The following is a 26,622-nucleotide window of genomic DNA, read 5'->3' as shown; positions in this document are numbered from 1 at the left end:
CTCTGTTGCCCAGGCTAGCGTGCAATGGTGTGATCTCGGCTCACTGCAGCCTCCGCCTCCCTGGTTCAAGTGATTCTCCTGCCTCAGCCTCCTGAGTAGCTGAGATTACAGGTGCGCACCACCATGCCCGGCTAATTTTTGAATTTTTACTAGAGATGGGGTTTCACCATGTTAACCAGGCTGGTCTCGACCTCCTGACCTCAGATGATCCACCTGCCTCATCCTCCCAAAGTGCTGGAATTACAGGCATAAGTCACTGCGCCTGGCCCTGTTACTGTTTTTAACCCTGACCACTCATGATGGCAACCATGATTTGCAGTTCACAATAATGGATTATCCATTGTTGCATCACTCCAAGGGATGCAACTTAAGTGTGCAATTTCTGAGCATTGCAATCATGAACAGTTAACATTGTATCTTTGACTTTGCCTGTGGATTACCTGGTGTGATTTGTATGGAGATAGGGCTACTTTGATTTTTAACATTATAAATATGCTAACCATGTGTTCTAAGTGCTCAGATAAAAGGAGAATGATTACATACTAACCCCAGCTTGACCCAGAAATTACCAAAAAAGAAGGCTAAGTGACCATGTTGTTAATAATAGATAGAAGGACACATACAACTTGCATTAGGGAGGTAAACAACCAAAACAGAGCATACTGGGCAATAAGCAGAAAACAAGTTGGGACTAGGCACGGCAGAGACGGATATGAAACCATGTATGGAAACTGAATCTCACAGTCCAGGGTGAGATGGATAAGTACTATAAACCAAAGAAAAGTTTTTGATCTTCCCCAAAGACACTAATGTTAACTCAAAATTGATGGCCACTGATTTAACCTAAATATGCCACATGCACAAACATGTATCATTGTATCATTCATACATGAAACTGAATAAAGTTACTTTCCTGTTTAAGAGGTTGCAACTTAAATGTCCTGTGGGTGAACAAAAGGGGAAATCTGGGTATGAGATGTGCTTCCCTCATACAGTGTAGCTCTGATTTTGTCAGATTTTACCAGAAATCAAGCTTTGTACGGTAGTATATCAAGTGACTTGTCAAATCACTGTTTCTCCTACATTTTAGGTACTTTGATTTGAAAAAATGGAATTTCAAATCACCTTCTTGATTTCTACGATGATCAAAATGAAACCGCAGAAAATATAAAACAAAAAAGATTGTTGATATCTTGTCTAAAAACAAACTAAACTTTGCTCATCTATTTGCATATTCAGCAGACAGTACAAATGTAAATTTTGGAAATCAGACAGCTTTAGAACGCCAAATAAAATGTCACCAGAAAAGAACAGTCAAATTAAATAAAACTTTCTCAGTTTCCTTACCAAACCACTAACTTATTTGGAATTCAATTCTGATTTCACAATTACAAGTTATTTCTGTAATTTAAAGCCATTTTCTCTAAGAAAGAGAGGGTTAACTTATGATGGCATCCAATATGGTTTGCAGTGTTTAAAAATGATGGACATTCTAGACATGAATAAACCTATATGATTAATTTATAGATGCTGAAAACCTGATTGACAAACAGCTGGTCTACCAAAAGCAGCCTGACACTATAAAGTGAATGAACATTTTTCAGGAGCTGGAAACTAATTCCTACAAGTCTAAAAACCTGATGTTTTTGCTTAATAAAATATATATATTCCATACTCAAACACTTTTGAGAGGACATTTTAGCTTTTACATTTAAGTCTTTGATAAATTTGTTTTAATTTTTGTACATACTGGGAGGTAGGGGTTCAATTTCATTCTTTTTTTTTTTTTGAGAGGGAGTCTTGCTCTGTCGCCCAGGCTGGAGTGCAGTGGCCGGATCTCAGCTCACTGCAAGCTCCGCCTCCAGGTTTACGCCATTCTCCTGCCTCAGCCTCCCGAGTAGCTGCGACTACAGGCGCCCGCCACCTCGCCCGGCTAGTTTTTTGTATTTTAGTAGAGACGGGGTTTCACCGTGTTAGCCAGGATGGTCTCGATCTCCTGACCTCGTGATCCGCCCGTCTCGGCCTCCCAAAGTGCTGGGATTACAGGCTTGAGCCACCGCGCCAGGCCTCAATTTCATTCTTTTGCATGTGGATATCTAGTTGTCCTTGCACCATTTGTTGAAAACACCATTCTTTCCCCTGTTGAATTGTCTTGGCACCCTTGTTGAAATCAGTGGACCATAAATGTGAGAGTTTATTTCTGGACTCTCAATACTATTCTATTGATTGATATCTTTAGCCTCATGCCAGTACCACACTATCTTCATTACTATAGTTGTGTAGTTAGTTTTGAAATAAGAAAGTGTGAATCCTCCAACTTTGTTCTTTTTCAAGATTGTTTTGGCTATTCTGGGTCCTTGGAATTTACAGATGAATTTTAGGATCAGCATATCAAAATCTGCAACAAAGCAAGCTGGGATTTTTATAAAACATGGCATTGAATCTGTAGATCAATTTGGGGATTATTGCCATCTTAACAATAATAAGTCTTCTGATCCATGATCGTATGCTTTTTCATTTTTTAGGTCTTTAATTTCTTTTTTGTTTTTCTGAGACAGGGTCTCACTCTGTCATGCAGTCTGGAATGTAGTAAAAGAGGTTTGTGCCACTACACTCAGCTAATTAATTTTTGTTTGTTTGTTTGTTTTTTGAGACGGAGTCTTGCTCTGTCGCCCAGGCTGGAGTGCAGTGGCACCATCTTGGCTCACTGCAAGCTCCGCCTCCCAGGTTCATGCCATTCTCTTGCCTCAGCCTCCAAGTAGCTGGGACTACAGGCGCCCACCACCATACCTGGCTAATTTGTGTGTGTGTGTGTGTGTTTTTAGTAGAGATGGGTTTTCACCATCTTAGCCAGATGGTCTCAATCTCCTGACCTTGTGATCCACCCACCTCGGCCTCCCAAAGTGCTGGGATTACAGGCGTGAGCCACTGCGTCCAGCCCCCCCCTTTTTTTTTTTTGACACAGAGTCTTGCTCTGTCACCCAGGCTGGAGTGCAGTGGTATGATCTTGGCTCACAGCAACCTCTGCCTCTAGGGTCCAAGCAATTCTCCTGCCTCAGCCTCCCGAGTAGCTGGGATTACAGGCATGTGCCACCACGCTCTGCTAATTTTTGTATTTTTAGTAAAGATGGGATTTCACCATGTTGGCTAGGCTGGTCTCAAACACCTGACCTCAAGTGATCCACCCATCTCACCTCCCAAAGGATTACAAGCATGAGCCACCATGCCTGGCCTAAATTTTTTTATAAAGACGAAGTCTCACTATGTTGCCCAGGCTGGTCTCAAACTTCTGAGCTCAAGTGATCCTCCCACCTGGGCCTTTCAAAGTGCTAGGATTACAGGTGTGAACCGCTGCCTGTGGCCTTAATTTCTTTTGACACTTTTTTGTAGTTTTCAGTGTACAAGTCTGCTCTTCTTTTGTTAAATTTACTCCTATGTATTATTCTTCTTGATGCTATGGTAAATTGAATAATCTAAAATTTTATTTTCAATTTGTTCATGACTAGTATATAGAAATCCTGTTGAGTTTTGTATGTTGGTCTCATATCCCCAACCTCACTGAACTCACTTAAAAGTTCTAGCATTTGTAGTATATTCCTCAAGATTTTCTACATACTAGATTATGTTACTTGCAAATAGAGACAGGTTTACTTCTTCATTTCCAATCCGGATGCCTTTTTCTCCTTTGCCAAAACTCTCACTAAAACCTCTAATATCATGTTGAATAAAAGTGTTGAGATGAGACAAGCACGTTTTGTTTCTCATCTTAGGTGGAAAGTTTTCGATCTTTCACTATTAAGAGTCATGTTACAATAGCTATGGGTTTTTCACAGTTGTCCTTTATGAGGTTGAGAAAGTTTCTTTAATTCTTAGTTTGTTTAGTTCTTCTATCATTGAGGTGGTGAATTTTGTCAAATACTTTGTCTACATCTATTGAGATGATCACGTGGTTTTTGTCCTTTATTCTATTGATATGGGTATTACATTAATTGATTTTGGGTATTAAAACAGTCTTGTAATCCTGGGACGAATCCCACTTGGTCATGGTGTATAATCCTTTTTAAATGTTGCTGGATTACTTTCCTAGTATTTTGCTGAGGATTTTTGTTTCTATTTTCATAAGGAATTTTTGGTCTTTCGTTTCCTTTACTTGCTATGACTTTGTCTGGTTTTGGTGTCAGAGTAATACTGCCTTATAAAATCAGTTAGGAAGTATTCCTCCTTTTTTATTTTTGGAAGAATTTGTAAAGGGACTGCTATTCATTCTTTAAGTATTTGGTAGAATTTACCAGTGCAGCTCTTTTTTTTTTTTTTTTTTGAGACGAGTTTCGCTCTTGTTGCCCAGGCTGGAATGCAATGGCACGATCTTGGCTCACAGCAACTCCTCCTCCTGGGTTCAAGCAATTCTCCTGCCTCAGCCTCCTCAGTAGCTGGAATTACAGGTGTGCGCCACCATGCCTGGCTAATTTTGTATTTTTAGTAGTGACGGAGTTTCTCCATGTTGGTCAGGCTGGTCTCAAACTCCCGACCTCAGGTGATCTGCCTGCCTCGGCCTCCCGAAGTGCTGGGATTACAGGCTTGGGCCACTGCGCCCGGCCCAGTGCAGCCTTTTTTTGTGAATACTTTTAAAATTGCTAATTTAATCTGTTTACTAATTATAGGTATTCAGATTTTCTCTTACATCAGTTATAGTTTGTGTCTTCTTAGTAATTTGTCCATTTCATCTAAGTTATCTAATTTGTTGGTATACAGTTGTTCATAGTACTCCCTTATAACCCTTTTTATTTTGAAAAGTTGGTAGTAATGTCCTCTCTTTCATTCTTGCTTTTAGTGAATTGACTTTTCTTTCTTTTTTTTTCCCCCTTGGCCAGTCTTGCTAAATGTTTTCAATGTTCTTACTCTTTTCAAAGAACTGATTTTTTTGTTTTGTTGATTTTCTCTATTTTTTTCTATTCTTTATTTCATTCATTTCCATCCTAATCTTTATTATTTTCTTCTACTTGCTTTGAATTTATTTTACTCTTCTTTTCTAGTTTCTGACAGTGGAAGATTAAGCTATTGATCTGAATCTTCTTTTTTTAATGTAGGTGGTTATAGCTACAAATAATATGTTAGCTGCATTTCATAAATTTCAATATGTTGTGTCTACATTTTCATTTATCAGAGTATTTTGTAATTCTGTGATTTCTTCTTTGGCTCATTATTTAGGAATGTGTGATTTAATTCCCACAAATTTGTGAATTTCTCAATTTCTCTCTGTCATTAATGTCTACTAATTTTACTCCATATTGATCAGAAAACACACTTTGTGTGGTTTTAATATTTTAAAATGTATTAAGGCTTGTTTTATTGCCTAACACATGGTCTATCCTGGAAAATGTTCCATGTGCACTTGAAAAAAATGCATGTGCTTTTGTTCTTTGGTGTGTTCTCTCCATATGATCTGTTAGCTCTAGTTGTTTATAGCGTTTTCCAAGACTTTCATTTTCTTTGATCTTTTGCCTAATTTTCCTATCCATTAGTATCATCATTATTTTTGAGATGGAGTCTTGCTCTGTCACCCAGGCTGGAGTGCAGTGGCATGATCTCAGCTCACTGCAACCTCCGCCTCCTGCGTTCAGGCGATTCTCATGCCTAAGCCTCCCGAGAATCTGGGACTATGAGTGTGTGCCACAACACTTGGCTACTTTTTGTACTTTTAATAGAGACAGGGTTTCACCACGTTGGCGAGGCTGGTCTTGAAATCCTAATCTCAAGTGATCCGCCTGCCTCGGCCTCCCAAAGTGCTGGGATTACCAGCAGTGAGCCACCTCACCCGGCTGACTATCTATTATTGAAAGTGGGGTACCGAAGTCTCCAGTTGTTATTGTTGATTTATTTAATTTCTCCCTTTACGTCTTGTTTTTTGCTTCTTGTATCTTTGGGGCTCTGTTGTTAAGTGCATATAAGTTTATACTTGGTGTATTTTTTGATGGGTCAATTCTTTATTTATATAAATATCCTTTGTCAATAGTAATGACTTTTGTCTGATATTAGTATACCCCCTCTAGCTTTCTTACAGTTGCTGTTTGCATGATATATCTCTGTCATCCTTTGACTTTTAGCCTATTAGTATCTTTGAATCTAAAGTGTGTGTCCTCCAGTAGACAGCATATAGTTGGATCTTGTTTTATTTTGTCCAGTCTGACATTCTATGCCTTTGGATTAGATTCTTTAGTCCATCTAATTTAAATTTTATTATTGATATAGTTGGATTTACATTGCGATTTCACACTTTGTTTTCTATATATCCCATGTCCTTTCTATCCCTGTATTCCTTCTTTACTGCTCTCTTTTGCACAACATGAATATTTTCTAACATAACTATTTCATTCCTTTGATGATCTTTTTCACTGTATTTTTTGGGTTTTTTATTTTTTATTTTTATTTTTTTAGTGGTTGCTCTAGGGCTTCTTGTGTACATCTAAACTTATCAGAATTTACTTTACATTTATACCAGCTTAATTCCAGTGACATGTATAATAAGCATAATCCTATATAGCTCTATTCTCTCTTCCCCCTTTTTGCTGTGTTATACATATTACATGTATGTGTGTTCCAAACCCAAATATACAGTGTTATAGTTGTTAGAATATGTAATTTTGGCTGAGTGCAGTGGCTCACACCTGTAATCCCAGCACTTTGGGAGGCCGAGGCGGGTGGATCATCTGAGGTCAGGAGTTTGAGACCAGCCTAGCCAACATGGCAAAACCCTGCTTCTACTAAAAATACAAAAATTAGCTGGGTGTGGTGGTGCGTGCCTGTAATCTAGTTACTCAGGAGGCTGAGGTAGGAGAATCGCTTGAACCCGGGAGATGGAGGTTGCAGTGAGTCGAGATTATGCCAGTGCATTCCAGCCTGGGAGACAAAGCGAGACTCCATCTCAAAAAAAAAAAAAAAAAAAAAAAAAAAAAGAATATACAATTTTGTGTCCACTAATGAAGCTGAGGAAAGAAAACAGGTATATATTATGAAGTTTACTTTTTATTGACCATTTCTGGTTCTCTCCATTTGATCCTGTGGATTTGAGTACCACTTAGCATCATTTTTTTACTCTAATACAACTTGCTCCCACCCACCTCTGTTGTGCTCTTATTGTCAAATATATGCCATTTTTATGTTATAGGTACAACAATATAATTATACACATATTGTTTAATAAAATGATTTTTAAATTAAGAGAAGAAATGAGATGAAATATGCATTGATACTGTCTCTTATAATTACATATTTATAAAATTACCTTTATTGGTGCCTTTGTTTTTTCAAGTAGGTTCAAATTACCATCTGGGGTCTTACATTCAGCCTGAAGAACTTCCTTTAGTATTTCTTGTAAAGTAAGCCTGCTAGACCGTATCCTGGGTCATAAAACAAAACACATTTGGTAGAATTGAGATTTTCTTGACTGTAATAAAGAACTAAAGTAAAAATCAATTCCAGAAAGATACAAACAAAAGAAAAAAACTCTCCAAGCTCTTGAAAATTCAGCAGCAGATTTCTATACAATCAATGAATCAAAGTGGAAATTTGAAAGTAAATTTGAAATTATTTTGAATGAATTAAAATGAAAAGACAACATATCAAACTCTGTTGGATGTAGCTAAAGCAGTGCTAAAAGGGAAATGCCTGTTTACATTGTTTGCCCATTTTCTACATGATTGCCCTATTCTTAATTATCTGCAGGAATTCTTCTTTAAAAATTTTATTTATTTATTTATTTATTTATTTTAGAGACAGGGTCTTACTCTGTCACCAAGGCTGGAGTGCAGTGGTGTGATCATAATTCACTGCAGCCTCAAATGGGGCTCAGGGGATCCTCCTGCCTTTCAAGTAGCTGGGACTATAGGTGCATGCCACCATGCCAAGTTAATTTTTCAAATTTTTTTGTAGAGATAGGATCTCAGTATGTTGCCCAGGCTGATCTTGAACTTCTGGCCTCAAACAATCTTCCTGCCCCAGGCTACCAAAGTGCTGGAATTACAAGCATGAGCCACCACGCCCAGCCAATTTACAGAAATTCCATATATATTTTGAATAGAAGTAAGCCCTTTGTCAGCTATCTAATTTACAAATATAGTTTCCCATTCTGTGTCTTGCTTTTTATTATCTTAATAGCATCCTATAATAAAAATAATTTATTGAATTTAATTTAGTCCACTTTATCAGCTCTTCTTTTATGGTTAATGCCTTGTTTTTTTTGTTTTGTTTGTGTGTGTGTGTGTGTGTGTTTTTTTTTTTTTTTTTTTGAGATGGAATCTCCCTGTGTCACCCAGGCTGGAGTACAGTGGTGTAATCTCGGCTCACTGCAACCTCAGCTTCCCAGGTTCAAGCAATTGTCCTGCCTCAGTCTCGCGAGTAGCTGGGATTACAGGCGTTCACCACTACACCCAGATAATTTTTGTATTTTTAGTAGAGACGGGGTTTCACCATGTTGGCCACGCTGGTCTCGAACTACTGACCTCAAGTGATCCACCCACCTTAGCTTTTCAAAGGGCTGGGATCACAGGCGTGAGCCATCATGACCAGCTGGTTAGTGCCTTTTGTTCCATTTATTTATTTATTTATTTATTTTTCTTTAAGTCCATTTAAAGAAATCATTGCTTCTGCTAAGGTCGTAAAGATATTCTCCTTTGCTTTCTTGTAGAAGTTTTATCGATTTACTGTTCTCATTTAGATCCACAATACATCTGAAAATTATATGTATTACGTATATCTCTGTGTGTGTACAGATATATATATACACACACACACATATATATATAGTGTGAAGTAAGAGATCAAGATTTATTAATTATTGTATACAGGAATACCCAGTACATTTAACACCATTTACTAAAAAGATCGTTTTGCCCCATTTTATTTATTTATTTATTTATTTATTATTTATTTATTTATTTTTTTGAGGCGGAGTCTCGCTCTGTCGCCGGACTGGAGTGCAGTGGCCGGATCTCAGCTCACTGCAAGCTCCGCCTCCTGGGTTTACGCCATTCTCCTGCCTCAGCCTCCCAAGTAGCTGGGACTACAGGCGCCCGCCACCTCGCCCGGCTAGTTTTTGTATTTTTAGTAGAGACGGGGTTTCACCGTGTTAGCCAGGATGGTCTCGATCTCCTGACCTCGTGATCCGCCCGTCTCGGCCTCCCAAAGTGCTGGGATTACAGGCTTGAGCCACCGCGACCCCATTTTATTTATTATCATGTTTATCATAAATCAGATGGCTATATATATGTGAATGTGTTTCTGGCCATTTTCTTTTCCATTAATCTATTTGTCTTTTTGTGTGCAAATACCACACTGTTTTAATTACTACAGGTTTACAATAGGTCTTGATGTGTTACAGTATAAGTCGTCCAGCCTTGTTCTTCAAGATCATCTTGGCTATTTGGCTGTTTGCATTTCCACATAAATATTAGAATCAATGTGTTAATTTCTTAATGGAATCAAAACAACCTATTGAGATTCTGATTGCCATTGCATTGAGTTTATAGATCCATTTGGGAATAATTGACATCTTCATCTTATTGATTCTTATACTCTATCAACATGGTATATATGGTATATTCCTCTGTTTTTAAAGTCATTATTCGAAAAAGATACTTGCACGTGCATGTTTATAGCAGCACAATTCACAATAGCAAAATTGTGAAACCAACCCAGATGCCCATCAATCAATGAATGGATAAAGAAATTCTGATATATATATATGATAGCATATATAGATATGATAGCATATATATGAAGGAATACTATGCAGCCATAAAAAGGAATGAATTAACAGCATTTGGAATGACCTGGATGAGATTAGAGACTATTATTCTAAGTGAAGTAACTCAGAATGGAAAACCAAACATTGTATGTTCTTTCTGATATGTAGCAGCTAAGCTATGAGGACACAAAGGCATAAGAATGATACAGTGGACTTTGGGGACTTGGGGGAAAAGGGGGAGGGGAGTGAGGGATAAAAGACAACAATATGGTGCAGTGTATACTGTTTGGGTGATGGGTGCACCAGGTTCTCACAAACCTCCACTAAAGAACTCACTCATGTAACCAAATACCACCCATACCCCAATAACTTATGGAAAAATAAAATTAAAAAATAAAATACTTTTAAAATGAAATTTTAATGAATTTTCTCAATATTTTGTTTTTAGTATAAAGCTCTTGGATATCCTTTGTTAGATTTTTCCCCCTAATTATTTGATTTTTTGATACTATTGCAAATGGTATCTTAAAAATTTCGACCAGGTGTGGTGGCTCACACCTGCAGTCCCAGCACTTTGGGAGGCTGAGGTGGGTGGATCACCTGAGGTCAGGAGTTCAAGACCAGCCTGGCCAATATGGCGAAACCCCATCTCTACTAAAAATACAAACATTAGCTGGGCGTGGTGGAGGGTGCCTGTATTCCCAGCTACTTGGGAGGCTGAGGCAGGGAGAATTGCTTGAACCTGGGAGGAGGAGGTTGCAGTGAGCCAAGATTGTGCCACTGTACTCCAGCCTGGGTGACAGAGCGAGACTCCATCTCAAAAAAACAATGTTTTTTTCATTATATTTATTTAATGCTGACATATAGAAGTATACTTGATCTGTTTTTAAAAGATAAGCCTATCTAGCAGCCTTGCTGAATTGCTCATTAATTTAATAGATTTTCTGTAGATTCTTCTGGATTTTCTTTGTGCACAATCATATTGTCTACAAATACTAGTTTTATTCTTTCCTATCATGTACTCTTTATTATTCCTTTTTCCTGTCTTATTGCACTGGCTAGGACACCAAGTTTAATGTTGAGCAGAAGTGGTAATAACACTTTCCCATTCCAGATCTCAGGAAACAATGTTCAAATAATTCATCATTAAAGAAAATGTGATACATTCAAACCATGGAATACTATGCAGCCATAAAAAAGAATGAGATCATGTATTTTGCAGGAACATGGATGGAGCTGGAGGCCATTATCCTTAGCAAACTAATACAGAAACAGAAAACCATATACTGCATGTTCTCACTTAAAGTGGGAGCTAATGATAAGAACTTATGAACACAAAGAAGGAAACAATAGACACTGGGGTCTACTTGAGGAGAGAGGGTGGGAGGAGGGAGATGAGCAGTAAAGATAACTATTGGGTACTGGGCTTAATACCTGGATGAGTAAATAATATGTACACCAAACCTCCGTGACACACATTTACCTGTGTAACAAACCTTCACATGTACCCCCAAACCTAAAATATACGTTAAAAAAATTAAAACATAAATAAAAATTAGTCCTTAAGTGATGTTTAATGTTGATTTTTTGTGGATATACTTTATAAGATTAAAAGCATTCCTTTGTATTACTAATTTGCTATGAGTATTTTTTCTAATCACGAATGAATGTTGTATTTAAAATTTGGCATCTATCAAGATGGTCATAAGATTTATTCCTTTTTCTGTTTATATTGTAAATATATTTATTAATTTTAAAATGTTAACTTTTACATTCCCAGAATAAATTCATCTCGTTTCTGATATATTATTCTTTGTATGTAGCTCTTGGTTTCTTTGATAATGTTGTATTTAGGAATTTTGAATCTATGCTCATGAGATAATTTTCTGTAATTTCCTTTTCTTATAATCCTTGTCAGGTTTTGAGGAAAATGTCATTTTGGCCTCATAAAAATAATTTAGATGTGTTCATTTTTTTCTGTTCTCTGAAAGTGCTTGTGAAGATTAACTTTCTTTTTTTCCTTAGATTTCTAGAAGCATTCACTTGTACAGCCATCCAGGTTCTGGGGTTTTCTTTGGGAAGGTGCTTAATAAGGTAGTTCAATTTCTGTAATGGATAACTAGATTTCCTATTTTTTCTTGTGTCAATATCTTAGTTCATTCCTGCTGCTATAACAAAATACCTTAGACTGGATAATTTATAAACAACAGAAACTTATTTTTCACAGTTCTGGAAGATGGGAAGTCCAAGATCAAGGCACCAGCAGATTTTTTGATTCTTTTTTGTTTTTTCTTTTTTTTTGTTTTTTTGAATTTTATCAATGAATGGGTTACTGGTTTATTAATATTTAAACATTTTCCTTAGGCAAACATTAAAGCAATTGCCATTAAGTATAGGCTTTAGGAATAACCTGCTCCTGGATACAATAAATATAATTGTTGTCTGGGACAGTAGCATTTTTTTTTTAATTGTTATTATACTTTAAGTTCTAGGGTACATGTGCACAACGTGCAGGTTTGTTACATATGTATACACGTGCCATGTTGGTGTGCTGCACCCATTTAATTCATCATTTACATTAGGTATATCTCCTAATGCTATCCCTCCCCCATCCCCCGTCCCCACAATAGGACCCGGTGTGTGATATCATCCAAGAGAACTTCCCCAAACTAGTAAGGCAGGCCAACATTCAAATTCAGGAAATACAGTGTTCTTTTTTGTTTTTTTCATTTTTATTAATTCATTTTCACAGACATCACCCATTAGAGCAGATTTGACGTCTGGTGAAGGCTTGCTCTTTACTTCCTAGATGGCAAGATCTTGTTGCTGTGTCCTCACATGGTGGAAGAGATGAAAGGGCTAGACAACTCTCTGAAGCCTCTTTATATAATCATTAATCTCATTCATGTGGGCTCTGCCCTCCATGTGTTAATCATATCCTAAAGGCCCCATCTCTCAATACTATCATACTGGCAATTGTTTCAACATATGAATTTTGGGGAACACATTCAGACTATAGCAGTCACTTGTGGTAAGTTTTGTGACTTTTTTTTTTTTTTTTTAGATGAGGTCTTGCAATGTTGCTCAGGTTGGACTTAAACTCTTGTACTCAGCAATCCTCCTTCCTCAACCTCCTGAGTAGCTGGGACTACAGGTGTGCACCACCGTACCCAGCTTTAAGTTGTGTTTCTTGAGCAATTCATTCTTTCATACAAATTGTCAAGTTTATTGGCCTTAAATTTTGTTCATTATATTCTGATATTATTTTTTCATGTTTATAGGACCTATAGTGATGTAGGCTTTTTTATTCTCATATTGGTGATTGGTGTTTTTTCTCTCTTTTTCTTTGATTAATCTTTCTAGAGGGCTATAAAACTTATTATCCTTTTCAGAAAACCAATTTGTCTTTAATGATTTTTTTCGATTGCATATTAGTTTTTTAGTTAATTAATTATTTTTCTTTATCATTTCATTCTTTCTTCTTTTTTGGTATCTATTTGCTATTCGTTTTCTAGCTTCTTGAGATAGAAGACTAGATTACTGGTTTTCAGCTTTTCTTCTTTTCTAATGTATGCATTTGAGGCTATAAATGTCTTTTTAAGCATTGCTTGATTCTGGAAGTTTTGAAATGTTGTATGCTCATAATCATTCAGTTAAAATGTTCTCAAATTTCCATTGTGATTTACCGTCTGACCCATTCGTTATTTAGAAATATGTTGCTTACTTTCCACATAGTTGAGAATCCCCCTTCCTTCCTTCCTGCCTTCCTTCCTGCCTTCCTTCCTGCCTTTCCTTTTTTTTTTTTTTTGAGACAAGGTCTCACACTGTCGCTCAGGCTGGAGTGCAGTGGCATCATTTCTGCTCACTGCAACCTCTCCCTCCTGGGCTCAAGTGACCCTCCCACCTCAGCCTCCTGAGTAGCTGGCACTACAGGTGTGCACCATCACACCCAGCTAATTTTGGGTAGAGATGGGGTTTTGCCATGTTGCCCAGGCTGGTCTTGAACTCCTGAGCTCAAGCGATCTGCCTGCCTCGCTCTCCCAAAGTGCTGGTATTACAGGCGTAAGCCAAAGTGTCCAGTCAATAATTTCCTAGTCACCTTTGTGTTATGGATCTCTGGCTTGCTTTTATGGTGGTGAGAGAACATACTCTGAATAATTTGAATCCTTTGAAATTTGTTGATACTCACTTTAGGACCTAGTATATGGTCAATTTTGGTAAATGTTACATTTGTATTTGAAAATAATGCATATTCTGTCATTGAGTAGAGTGTTTATGTGTGTGTGTGTGTGTGTGTGTCGTGTGTGTGCATGTATATAACAAAATTAACCAACTTCCTCTCTGTCTCTCATTCCATATACAGTCATGTGCCATTAGGTGATTTTGTGGTTGTGTGAAATTATAGAGTATACTTACACAAACCTAGATGGTATAGCCTACTATATACTTAGGCTATAGTGTATAAACTATTGCTCCTAGGCTACAAATCTGTATAGCATTTTACTGTACTGAATACTGTAGGCAATTGTAACACAATGGTGAGTATCTGTCTATCTAAACATAGAAAAGGTACAGTAAAAAAACAAACAAACAAAAAACAGTTTAGGTCCAGCGCAGTGGCTCACGCCTGTAATCCCAGCACTTTGGGAGGCTGAGGCGGGCAGATCACCTGAGGTCAGGAGTTTAAGACCAGCCTGACCAACATGGAGAAACCCCATCTCTACTAAAAACACAAAATTTACTAAAAATACAAAATTAGCTGGGCATGGTGGCCATGCCTGTAATCCCATCTACTCGGGAGGCTGAGGCAGGAGAATCGCTTAAAACCCAAGAGGCAGAGGTTACAGTGAGCCAAGATTGCACCACTGCACTCCAGCCTTGGTGTCAAGAGCAAAACTCCATCTCAAAAAAAAAAAAAAAAAAAGTTTAAAAGAAAAAATGACACCAACATCCATGGCACTTACCGGATGAGTTTGCAGGATTGGAAGTTGCTCTGGGTGATTCTGTGAGTGAGTGGTGGGTAAATGTGAAAGTCAAGGACATTACTGTACACCACTGTAGACTTTGTAAACACTATACATTGAGGCTACACTAAATTTATTTTATTTTATTTTGTTTTTATTTATTTATTGAGACGGAGTTTGCCCAGGTTGGAGTGCAGTGGCGCAATCTCGGCTCACTGCAACCTCCGGTTCCTGGGTTCAAGCTTTTCTCCAGCCTCAGCCTCCTGAGTAGCTGGGATTATAGGTGCCTGCCACCACGTCCGGCTAATCTTGTATTTTTAGTAGAGACAGGGTTTAATCATATTGGTCAGGCTGGTCTCGAACTCCTGACCTCAGGTGATCCACCCACCTCAGCCTTCCAAAGTGTTGGGATTACAGGCATGAGCCACCATGCCTGGCCTTACTAAATTTATTTTTAAAAAGTAATTGTGCTGCGATGTTATGATGGCTATGCTGTCACTAGACAACAGGAAATTTTCAGCTAGTCCCGTTATAACCTCATGGGATCACCCTCATACATGTGGTCATTGTTGATCAAAATGCTGTCATGTATCACATGGCTCTCTCTATATATACTTTATATACAAAATGAGGGAGAAAGAGAGAGAGAAGATGGTTAATTTTGTTATTTAAATCTTTTGCGGCCGGGCGCGGTGGCTCACGCCTGTAATCCAGCACTTTGGGAGGCCGAGACGGGCGGATCACGAGATCAGGAGATCGAGACCATCCTGGCTAACACGGTGAAACCCGTCTTCTTAAAAAATACAAAAAAATTAGCCGGGCATGGTGGCGGGCGCCTGTAGTCCCAGCTGCTCGGGAGGCTGAGGCAGGAGAATGGCGTGAACCTGGGAGGCGGAGCTTGCAGTGAGCCGAGATCCGGCCACTGCACTCCAGCCTGGGCGACAGAGCAAGACTCCGTCTCAAAAAAAAAAAAAAAAAAAAAAAAAAATAATAATAATAATAAATCTTGTATTTTTTTTTTTTTTTTTTTTTGAGATGGAGTCTCACTCTTTCGCCAAGGCTGGGTGCAGTGGCACCATCTTGGCTCACTGCAAGCTCTGCCTCTCGGGTTCACGGCATTCTCCTGCCTCAGCCTCCCGAGTAGCTGGGACTACAGGTGCTTGTCACCACACCTGGCTAAGGTTACAGTGAGCCTGTATTTTTAGTAGAGATGGGGTTTCACCATGTTAGCCAGGATGGTCTCGATCTCCTGACCTCGTGATCCGCCCACCTCGGCCTCCCAAAGTGCTGGGATCATAGGCATGAGCCTCGGCGTCTGGCTTTATCTTCTTAATAATTTTTTGTTTCCTTGTTCTACCATCTGCTAAAAAGCAGCATTTATTTATTTATTTTTATTTATTTATTTTTTAGGATTTTATTAGAGTTTATTTTTTATTTTTTTATTATTATTATACTTTATGTTCTAGGGTACATGTGCACAACATGCAGGTTTGTTACATATGTATACTTGTGCCATGTTGGTGTGCTGCACCCATCAACTCGTCAGCACCCATCAACTCACAAACAAATTTACAAGAAAAAAACAAACAACCCCATCAAAAAGTGGGCAAAGGATATGAACAGACATTTCTCAAAAAAAGACATGCATACAGCCAACAGACACATGAAAAAATGCTCGTCATCACTGGCCATCAGAGAAATGCAAATCAAAACCACAATGAGATACCATCTCACACCAGTTAGAATGGCAATCATTAAAAAGTCAGGAAATAACAGGTGCTGGAGAGGATGTGGAGAAATAGGAACACTTTTACACTGTTGGTGGGATTGTAAACTAGTTCAACCATTGTGGAAAACAGTATGGTGATTCTTCACGGATCTAGAACTAGAAATACCATATGACCCAGCCATCCCATTACTGGGTATATACCCAAAGGATTATAAATCATGCTGCTATAAAGACACATGCACACGTATGTTCATTGCGGCACTATTCACATAGCAAAGACAGACTGAAATAACCCAAATGTCCATCAGTGACAGACTGGATTAAGAAAATGTGGCACATATACACCATGGAATACTATGCAGCCATAAAAAAAGCATTTATTTAAACTTTCTATGATGGTTGTGGATTTGTCTATTTCTCCTTTAGTTCCATTAATTTTTGCTTTATGTCTGTTATGGGTGCATGTAGCTTTAAAATGTGTTATATTTCCCTGGTGGATTGATTCTTTTATCACCATAAAATATTATTCTCTATCTCTAGTCATGTTTTGTCTGATATTATAAATAGTACAACAGTATCAGCTTTCTTGTGGTTAGTACTTGCAGGATATATCTTTCTCCATTCTTTTTCTTTTTTTTTTGAGACAAAGTCTCATTCTGTCGCCCAGGCAGATCGCAGTGGTGCAATCTCAGCTCACTGCAGCCTCCGCCTCCTGGGTTCACGCGATTCTCCTGCCTCAGCCAACCGAGTAGCTGGGATTACAGGCACACACCACCACGCCCAGCTAATTTTTTGTGTATTTTTAGTAGAGACGGGATTTCACTATGTTGGCCAGGCTGGTCTTGAACTCCTGACCTCGTGATCCGCCCGCCTCGGCCTCCCAAACTGCTGGGATTACAGGCTTGAGCCACCGCGCCTGGCCTACTTTCAACCTTATATTTAAGGTGTATATTCTGTAAGCTGTATGTAGTTGGGTTTTATCTTTATTCAGTCTAACAACTTTGATTTTTTGGTATATTTAATCCATTCACTTGAAATTAGTTTTATTTTTTATTTTTATTGTTTTTTTTGAGACAGATTCTCTTTCTGTCACCCATGTTGGGTGACACAGTGGTGCAAACACAGCTCACTGCAGCCTTGACCTCCTGTGCTCAAGTGATCCTCTCACCTCAACCTTCTGAGTAGCTGAGACCACAGGTACATGACACCATGCCTGGTTAAAATTTTTTTTTGTGTGTGGAGACATGGTCTCACCGTGTTGCCCAGGCTGTTCTTGAACCGCTAGGCTTAAGTGATCCTCCCGCTTTGGCCTCCCAAAGTGCTGAGATTACAGGTGTGAGCCTCCGCATCTGGCGTTTTGTTTTTCATTTTTTAGAAACGGTCTTACTCTGTTGCCCAAGCTGGAGTGCAATGGTGCCATCATTGGTCACTGTAACCTCGAACTCCTGGGATCAAGTGGTCCTCTTGCCTCAGTCTCCTGAGTAGCTGGGACTACAGGTGCGCACCATCACCCTGGCTAATTTTTTAGTTGTTGTTGTTGTTGTTGTTGTGTGTGTGCATGTGCGCATAGAAACAGGGTCTCACTATGTTGCCCAGGCTGGTCTTGAACTCCTGACTTCAAGTGATCCTCCCACCTCAACCTCCCAAAGCCCTGGGTTTATAGGTGTGAGCCATCACATCTGGCCCCCATTCACTTTTAAAACAGCTTTATTGAGATACAATTCATATGCCACTCAACTCACCCATTTAAAGTGTATATAATTCAATGGCTTTTAGTATAGTCACTGAGTTATGCAAGCATCACCACAATCAATTTTCGAACATTTTCATCACCAGTCCATTACTTTTAATTAGCAATATATTGGGGTTTTTAACTCCTACATATTTTTCTTTTTCTTTCTTTCTTTTTTTTTTTTTTTTTTTTTGAGACGGAGTCTCGCTCTGTCGCCCAGGCTGGATGTGCAGTGGCTCAATTTCACTCACCGCAAGCTCTGCCTCCCAGGTTCACGCCATTCTCCTGCATCAGCCTCCCAAGTAGCTGGGACTACAGGCATCTGCCACCATGCCCGGCTAATTTTTTGTGTTTTTAGTAGACACGGGGTTGCACCATGTTAGCCACGATGGTCTGGATCCTCTGACCTCATGATCCGCCTGCCTCAGCCTCCCAAAGTGCTGGGATTGCAGGCGTGAGCAACCGTGCCCGGCCAACTCCCACATATTTTTCTATTTGATCATACTATTTTATGTTTCCTTCATTTTCTTTTTCATTTTCTTTTAGATTAATCTTTTATTGTTGTTATTCAAGTTTTCTATTCTGTTAGCTGGTTGGTGTACATTTTTTTTTTTTTTACTTTTTAGTGGTTACCTTAGAGATTACACATGCATCTTCGACTTACTGGGGCCTAATACTAATTGTTTTTTCCCACTTTTCCAATAATATTTTAATCCAAAAGCTCTTTAACTTCAATACACCCTCACTTTCCATTATTGTGTTCACTGTTAAAAAAGAAAGAAAGAAGTTGACACATACACTTGCAAATTTCAGAGGTAGGACTAGGTTCAGATATGGCTGGATCCAGGAACTTAAATCCTATATCGATCTCTCTCCATCTATCATCTCTGCTTTATTCTTTTCTGGATTCATTTCAGATAAGCCATCTCACTGTTACATTAAGATAGCTTGGAATCTCAAGGCTTACATCCTGCTGTTTAGCAACCCCAATGAAAAAAGAATGCTTACATCACAATACTTTTGATTAATTTTAGGGCTGGTACTTGCTGGTTCTTATGGCATCATCTTTGGTCATATACCCCTCACCTAACCAGTCATCATGGTATTTTATTGGCCAGGTCAGTATATTGCATGCCCAACCCTGAAATTAGGGATTGGGATAAACCCTATCCAAATTCCATAGTGTTATCACGCGTTTTAATTCTATGAAAGTTTACTATTACTGCTATCTACAATCAAATTGATTTCTTTTTACCCACATGTTTATCTGTCCATTGCTCCTCATTCATTCCTGCATTTTTTATTGTCTATCTGGGATTAGTTCCCTTTTGCTTGAAGAACTCCACTCAGTTCAGGCTAGCTAACTATAAATTCATTCAGATTTTGTTTGCCCGAAATGTCTTTATGGTACCTTTATTTTTAAGAGTATTTTCACTGGCTGTGGACTTGTGATTTGCAGTCATTTTTTCGCACTGTAACAGTGCCATTACTTTGTGTTTCCTCTACCATTGTTTCTGCTGAGAAATCATGTTTTAAAAAATAATGTTTTGGCCGGGCGCAGTGGGTTACACCTGTAATCCCAGCACTTGGGAGGCTGAGGTGGGCGAGTCACCTGAGGTCAGAAGTTCGAGACCAGCCTGGCCAACATGGTGAAACCATGTTTAGTAGACTCTACTAAACCACCATGTTTAGTAGAGTCTACTAAAAATACAAAAATTAGCCAGGCGTGATGGCGGGTACCTGTAATCCCAGCTACTCAGGAGGCTGAGGCAGGATAATTGCTTGAACCTGGGAGGCAGAGGTAGCAGTGAGCCGAGATTGCACCATTGCACTCTAGCCTAGGCAACAAGAGCAAAACTCTGTCTCAATAAATAAATAAATAAATAAAAAGTTTTATTTGCAAAGTGCGTGACTAAAGTGGCATGGTGCTTACACTGTTTTATGTACCACCACTTTAGAACTGACACTTTTCACTCCAAATGTGTTATTAGTTACAAATGCACTCAACATTTAATATCCATATTTTTATAAAAAGTCTTACATAGTACATTGCTTTGGCATTCTGTGGCAATACGCTTCCATTTATAGAAATTTGAATTTACAAATCTACTTTTTCAAGTTCTTCAAAGTGAAACTCTTTAAGTATATATCTCTATATGCACTATTGTATGTGTGTGTGTTTGTGCGTGTGTGTGTGTGCATTACTGAGGCTTTTCAGAAACATCTTCTTTTGACCTCAGTCTTAACTTGCCCAAAAGCAACATTATCTGGCATTGTGTTCTCAACTTTCTACATCGTAACTGTTCCAATCATCCAGGATCAAAACTTTGAAATTATTTTGGAATCCTTCTTTTTCTCCATCTATTTCTTTTGATTTTGATTTTGATTTTGATTTTTTTTTTTTAGACAGGGTCTTGCTCTGTCACCCAGGTTGAAGTACAGTGACTCAATCTCGGCTCAGTGCAACCTCCATTTCCTGAGCTCAAGTAATTCTCCCACCTCAGCCTCCAGAGTGGCTGGGAATACAGGCATGCACCACCACACTTGGCTAATTTTTAAAAAATATAGTGAGACTGCTAGTTAGAATGGCGATCATTAAAAAGTCAGGACACAATAGATGCTGGAGAGGATGTGGAGAAATAGGAACACTTTTACACTGTTGGTGGGAGTGTAAATTAGTTCAACCGTTGTGGAAGACAGTGTGGCGATTCCTCAAGGATTTAGAACCAGAAATACCATTTGACCCAGCAACCCCATTACTGGGTGTATACCCAAAGGATTATAAATCATTCTACTATAAAGACACATGCACATGTATGTTTATTGTGGCACTATTCACAATAGCAAAGACTTGGAACCGACCCAAATGCCCATCAATGATAGACTGGATAAAGAAAATGTGGCACATATATACCATGGAATACTATGCAGCCATAAAAAAGGATGAGTTCATGTCCTTTGCAGGGACATGGATGAAGCTGGAAACCCTCATTCTCTGCAAACTAACACAAGAACAGAAAACCAAACACTGCATATTCTCACTCATAAGTGGGAGTTGAACAATGAGAACACATGGACACAGGAAGGGAAAGATCACACACCAGGGCCTGTTGGGAGGTAGAGGGGTAGGGGAGGGATAGCACTGGGAGAGATACCTAATGTAGATGATGGGTTGTTGGGTACAGCAAACTACCATGGCACGTGTATACCTATGTAACAAACCTGCACGTTCTGCACAGGTACCCCAGTACTTTAAGTATAATAATAATAAAAAATATATAGTGAGACAAGATCTCACTACATCGCCCAGTCTGGTGTCAAACTCCTGGGCTCAAGCAATTCTCCCACCTCAGCCTCCCAAAGTGCTGGGATTATAGGAGTGAGTCCTCATGCCTGGCCCCTCTATCTCTTTATATTGTAGCAAAGAATAAAGGGAACAGGCAACATAATTGGATCAGGAGAGATGCTTATGTTTCAACTATTTATATTGAAGTGTATAGAATAACACTGCATAGTAAAGCAAACTAGACCAAAAATGTGAATGTAAATCCATATTTCTAATAGTCTTCTTGATAATTAGAAAGACTTTTGGGCCAGGCATGGTGGCTCACGCCTGTAATCCCAGGACTTTGGGAGGCTGAGGCAGGAGGATTGCTTGAAGCCATGAGTTCAAGACCAGCCTGGCTAACATGGTGAAACCCTGTCTCTGCTAAAAATTAAAAAAATCAGCCAGGCATGGTTGTGCCCACCTGTAATCCCAGCTACTTGAGAGGCTGAGGCAGGAGAATTACTTGAACTTGGGAGGTGGAGGCTGCAGTGAGCCTATATCATGCCACTGTACTCCAGCCTGGGCAACAGAGTGAGACTCTTGTTTCAAAAAAAAAAAAACTTTTATCTGACTTTTTCATATCTAATTACAATGTTTCAGTCTTCACCAGGAAATAGAGATGAAGAAGCACTTATACTGGGAGAATGAGAAACATTTGCTTTGCCATTTTCTCGTTTGTTTGTGCTTACATTATTAGCATTCATTTCAATTCACGGGTTCCTTTTTTTGAGACGGAGTCTCACGCTGTTGCCCAGGCTGGAGTGCAGTGGTGCGATCTCAGCGCACTGCAACCTCTGCCTCCCGAGTTCAAGTGATTTTCCTGCCCCAACCTCCAGAGTAGCTCGGACTACAGGCCCACACCACCTTGCCCGGCTCACTTTTGTATTTTTAGTAGAGAAAGGGTTTTGCCATGTTGGCCAGACTGCTCTTGCACTCCTTGGCCTCCCAAAGTGCTAGGATTACAGGCATGAGCCACTGCACCCACCCTCCATGGTTCTTTTTAAAGGTCTGTTCAAATCATTTTTACATTATATTAGGATTGGTTTAGCTAAAATTAGATAATATACATGAATACATTTAACCCCTGTCTTTGTCTGTTCACAGTTCTGGAGTCTGGGGCTCCTAGATCAAGGTATGGGCAGGTTCAGTGTCTGTTAAAGGACTGATCTGCATTTCCAGGATGGTGCCTTGTTGTTGCATCCTCTGGAGGTGAGGAACCCTGTGTCCTCTCATGGTGGAAGGTGGAAGGGCAAAAGAATGCTCCCTTCAGCGTCAAGCTCTTTCATAAGGGTGCTAATCCCATTCATAAGAGCAGAGCCTCGTGACTTAATCACTTCCCAAAGGCCACACCTCTTAATATTGTTGCATTGAGAATTAAGTTTCAACATGAATTTTGGAGGGGACGCCATCATTTGAACCATAGCAATCCTCCACAGGTAAATTGCAAAAACCAAGGCGTGTGGTAGAGTACTACTGGCAAGCTGTTTGCTTTGTGGAACTCTCCCTCTTACTCAAGAATCCTCTAGGCCTTGTGTGTGATCATCTGATACACGGATTTGGGGAAGTTTCTGATGTCAATATGCACATTAAACGTTAGTAAAGCTGACTTTCACAATTTTATTTGAATTAGAAGAAATATAGGTAGAAGTTCTAGTGTTTTCTTATAGCACAAACGGAACATCTTGCATCTCCTCTGGGTGTATTATATATTCTGATGATCATTACTATCCACTCTGCTGTAATGATGACCCATAAATAGGGGAGCAGAATCTCACCACAGGTGGTCAGACAAAATGACAGTCTGCTTTCCATTCAATTTTTCCTATCCCAACTCTAAAGTCCTTGGTGCAGAGAAGAGGGCAGAGAGAGCAAGAGAGAAGGAAACTCCCTACTCTGTTCTAGACCCCTGTTGGAAACTTTTCCCTGCCCTATGAAAAGAGTGCTTTGAATGGAATCAAAGAGTGAAGCTTAGAAATCGGCATGATTGAATCTTAATTACTAAACTGAAATAGTGTTACTAAAGGAGACTGGAAACTTGTGGGAAAGGACTGAGATGCCTTTGAGACAAGTGCAAAGTGGAGAAGAAAGGAAAGTTCAAAATACAGCGGAATGGTAACTACATTAAAAGACAAAATCACAGGGAAATATCATAGTTTGGGACTCCAGAGGCATTCATGTGCAAGTACAAAGATCACAGAGTGAAGAAACCATGGAATAAACTGAGTCAGGCTAATGGAAGGAGGCATGGAAGTGGTGCCACTGTGGGGTATAACACAGATCTTTCATATGGACGGTGTGAACAGACTTGCCAAGGGCCATGGCCAGCCTGGCATAGGCAAGTGGTGGGGGTCATCTAACAATCCAAGCACAAACTTCCAGGTCAGGTACCTATTGAATTGGATCTTGGCTCTGCCACTCTAAGTATGTCGCTTAACTTATTTAAGCCTCAGTTTCCCGAGTTGTAGAGTGGAATTATAATAGCTCTTGTTTTATAGGGCTGCTGTGCAGCGTAAATAAGGGTAAACTGGCACATAGTGAATGCTCTAATAAATGGTAGTTAGAGTCATCGTGATCACCATCATACTCTTCATCATCAGATGGTGGAAGTTGCTTCTCTTTCTGCAGAAAGTGAAGCATCTGGTCAACTGTTTACTTACTCTGCTGAAAATTTTACATCTTAAAACAGGATATTGGGAGGCTGTGCATGTGTAGGGGTAGGGGATATATGGGAAATCTCTTTACCTTCCCCTTAATTTTGCTGTGAATCTAAAATCGCTCTTAAAAAATAGGCTGGCTGGGCGGGGTGGCTCACGCCTGTAATCCCAACACTTTGGGAGGCCAAGGTGGGTGGATCACCTTAGGTCAGGAGTTCAAGACCAGCCTGGCCAACATGGTGAAACCCTGTCTCTACTAAAGCTACAAAAAAAATACCAGCCGGGCGTAGTGGCTCATGACTGTAATCCCAGCTACTCAGGAGGCTGAGGCAGGAGAATTGCTTGAACCCTGGAGGCGGAGGTTGCAGTGAGCTGAGACTGCACCTTTGCACTCCAGCCTGGGCAACAAGAACCAAACTCCATCTCAAAAAAAAAAAAAGTCTTTAAAAAAGAACAAAAAAGAAGATATTGGCTGCCTTCATAGACATCCTATATCATAATGTCTACTGTGCTGAAAGTATTTCTTACATAATTGCCACGCTAACACTAACAGGTGGATTCTGTCTACATTTTACAGATGAGAAGCATCACTGAGGTTTAGAGAAGATAACCAACTTGCTCAAGGTCACACAGCTCATTAGAGGCAGAACCATGCTGTTTCTGTCATACCGCAATGCCTCCCACTGAGTATGTGCCTGACTCTGAAGAACCTGTTGATAATATGGAAGTGTTGATAGCACTGAAAGAAAGTGACTGTGTTGACAGTTAGCTGGAGTTGTAATGAGAAGAACTAAAGGCATAATCATAAATGTATCCCTGATTTTAAGTGAGTTGGATTTTAAAATGCTAAAAGGTGGAATGGAGAAGTCAGTTTTAAAACTTATTTTGCTTTTTTGAAGATAATTTGTCCTTTTTCTTTGGGCTGCTTTTAAGATTTTGTCTTTGCTCTTCAACAGTTTTACAATGATCTGCCTATGAGTATCTTTTTGTATATGTGTATTTATTCTGTATGTGGTTCACAGAATTTCTTGGACATCTTTACTCAGTTTAGATAAATGTTCATCCACTTTCTCTTCAAAATTACTTCTGCCCCATTTGTTCTTTTTCCTCTCCTTCTGGGCCTTAAATTACATGTATATTAGACATTTGCAATGTGCCCCACGTGTTTGTTTGTTCTTTTCTAAATTTTTTATTCTTTTTTCTCTCTGCTTTGCTTTGACTTGGGTGCTATGCATTTAACTGTCTTCCAGGTCACCAATTCTGTCTTCTCCAGGTGTATGTTGTTGTTAAATGCTTATATTTAGTTCTTAATTTCAAATACTGATTTTCAGTTCTAGAATTTTATTTTATTTTATTTTATTTTTTGAGACAGAGTTTCACTCTTGTTGTCCAGGCTGGAGTGCAATAGCGCAATCTCGGCTCACCGCAACCTCCGCCTCCCAGGTTCAAGTGATTCTCCTGCCTCAGCCTCCTGAGTAACTGGGATTACAGGCATACACTACCATGCCCGGCTTTTTTTTTTTTTTTTTTTTTTCATATTTTTAGTAGAGATAGGATTTCTCCATGTTGGTCAGGCTGGTCTTAAACTCCTGACCTCAGGTGATCTGCCCATCTCTGCCTCCCAAAGTGCTGGGATTACAGGTGTGAGCCACCATGCCCAGCTATTTGATTATTTTTTATAGATTCCAATTCTCTGGTGAAATTCTCCAACTTACTATCTATTTTATCAATTTTCTCTGTTTTCTTCAACACATCAATAATCTTTACTTTAAAGTTTTTGTTAACTCAAATTTCTGGATTCCCTACGGGTCCATTTCTATAGTTTTGTTTCTTGTGGCCTACCTAGTAATGTTTAATTAAATGCTGGACATTGTATCTAAACATTGTAGAGACTCTGACTCCTGATCATGTTCTTTTCCTTCAGAAAGTGTTCATCCTTTTCTTAGAGCTTTCCTCTGCTAGACAGATAGAATGAGTGATCAATCATCTTATCCTCATCTGACTGAAGAATTGTGGAGAAGAGAAATGTCTTGCAGGAGTGGAAGAAGCCAAAGGAGCCTGGAGGAATAGATTAGGTTGGTGCAAAAGTAACTGTGGTTTTTGCCATTTAAAAGTAATGACAAAAACTGCAATAACTTTTTCACCAATCTAATATAAAGTCGTTGGAAGTAGACAACATTGTGATGAATCCTTGCTCTGGTGCTCAATCATCTTATCTGAGTCAGGGGGTTATCTTGTTAAGGTTGGTTGCAGTTTGGTAATGTTTGGGCTGGTTTGCTTCTCACTTGTTCCCAGAGCAGACCCCTCCAGGGCCTGCAGTGCTTACCAGGGCTCTCCCCTTGGAAAGTCCTTAATGCTGCTCTTTGCCTCCTCAGCAACAGGAGACTAGAAAACTCTGCTTTGATTTTCAGAGGTTTTTCTCTTAAGTTTTTAGCCTCCTACCCCATATAGCATCTTCTTCGCTGGTCTTGAC

This window comes from Trachypithecus francoisi, unplaced genomic scaffold (assembly GCF_009764315.1).
Source record: "Trachypithecus francoisi isolate TF-2019V2 unplaced genomic scaffold, Tfra_2.0 Lachesis_group6, whole genome shotgun sequence".
In the NCBI taxonomy this organism is placed as follows: Eukaryota; Metazoa; Chordata; class Mammalia; order Primates; family Cercopithecidae; genus Trachypithecus; species Trachypithecus francoisi.
Note: the sequence above shows the minus strand (reverse complement) of the source record.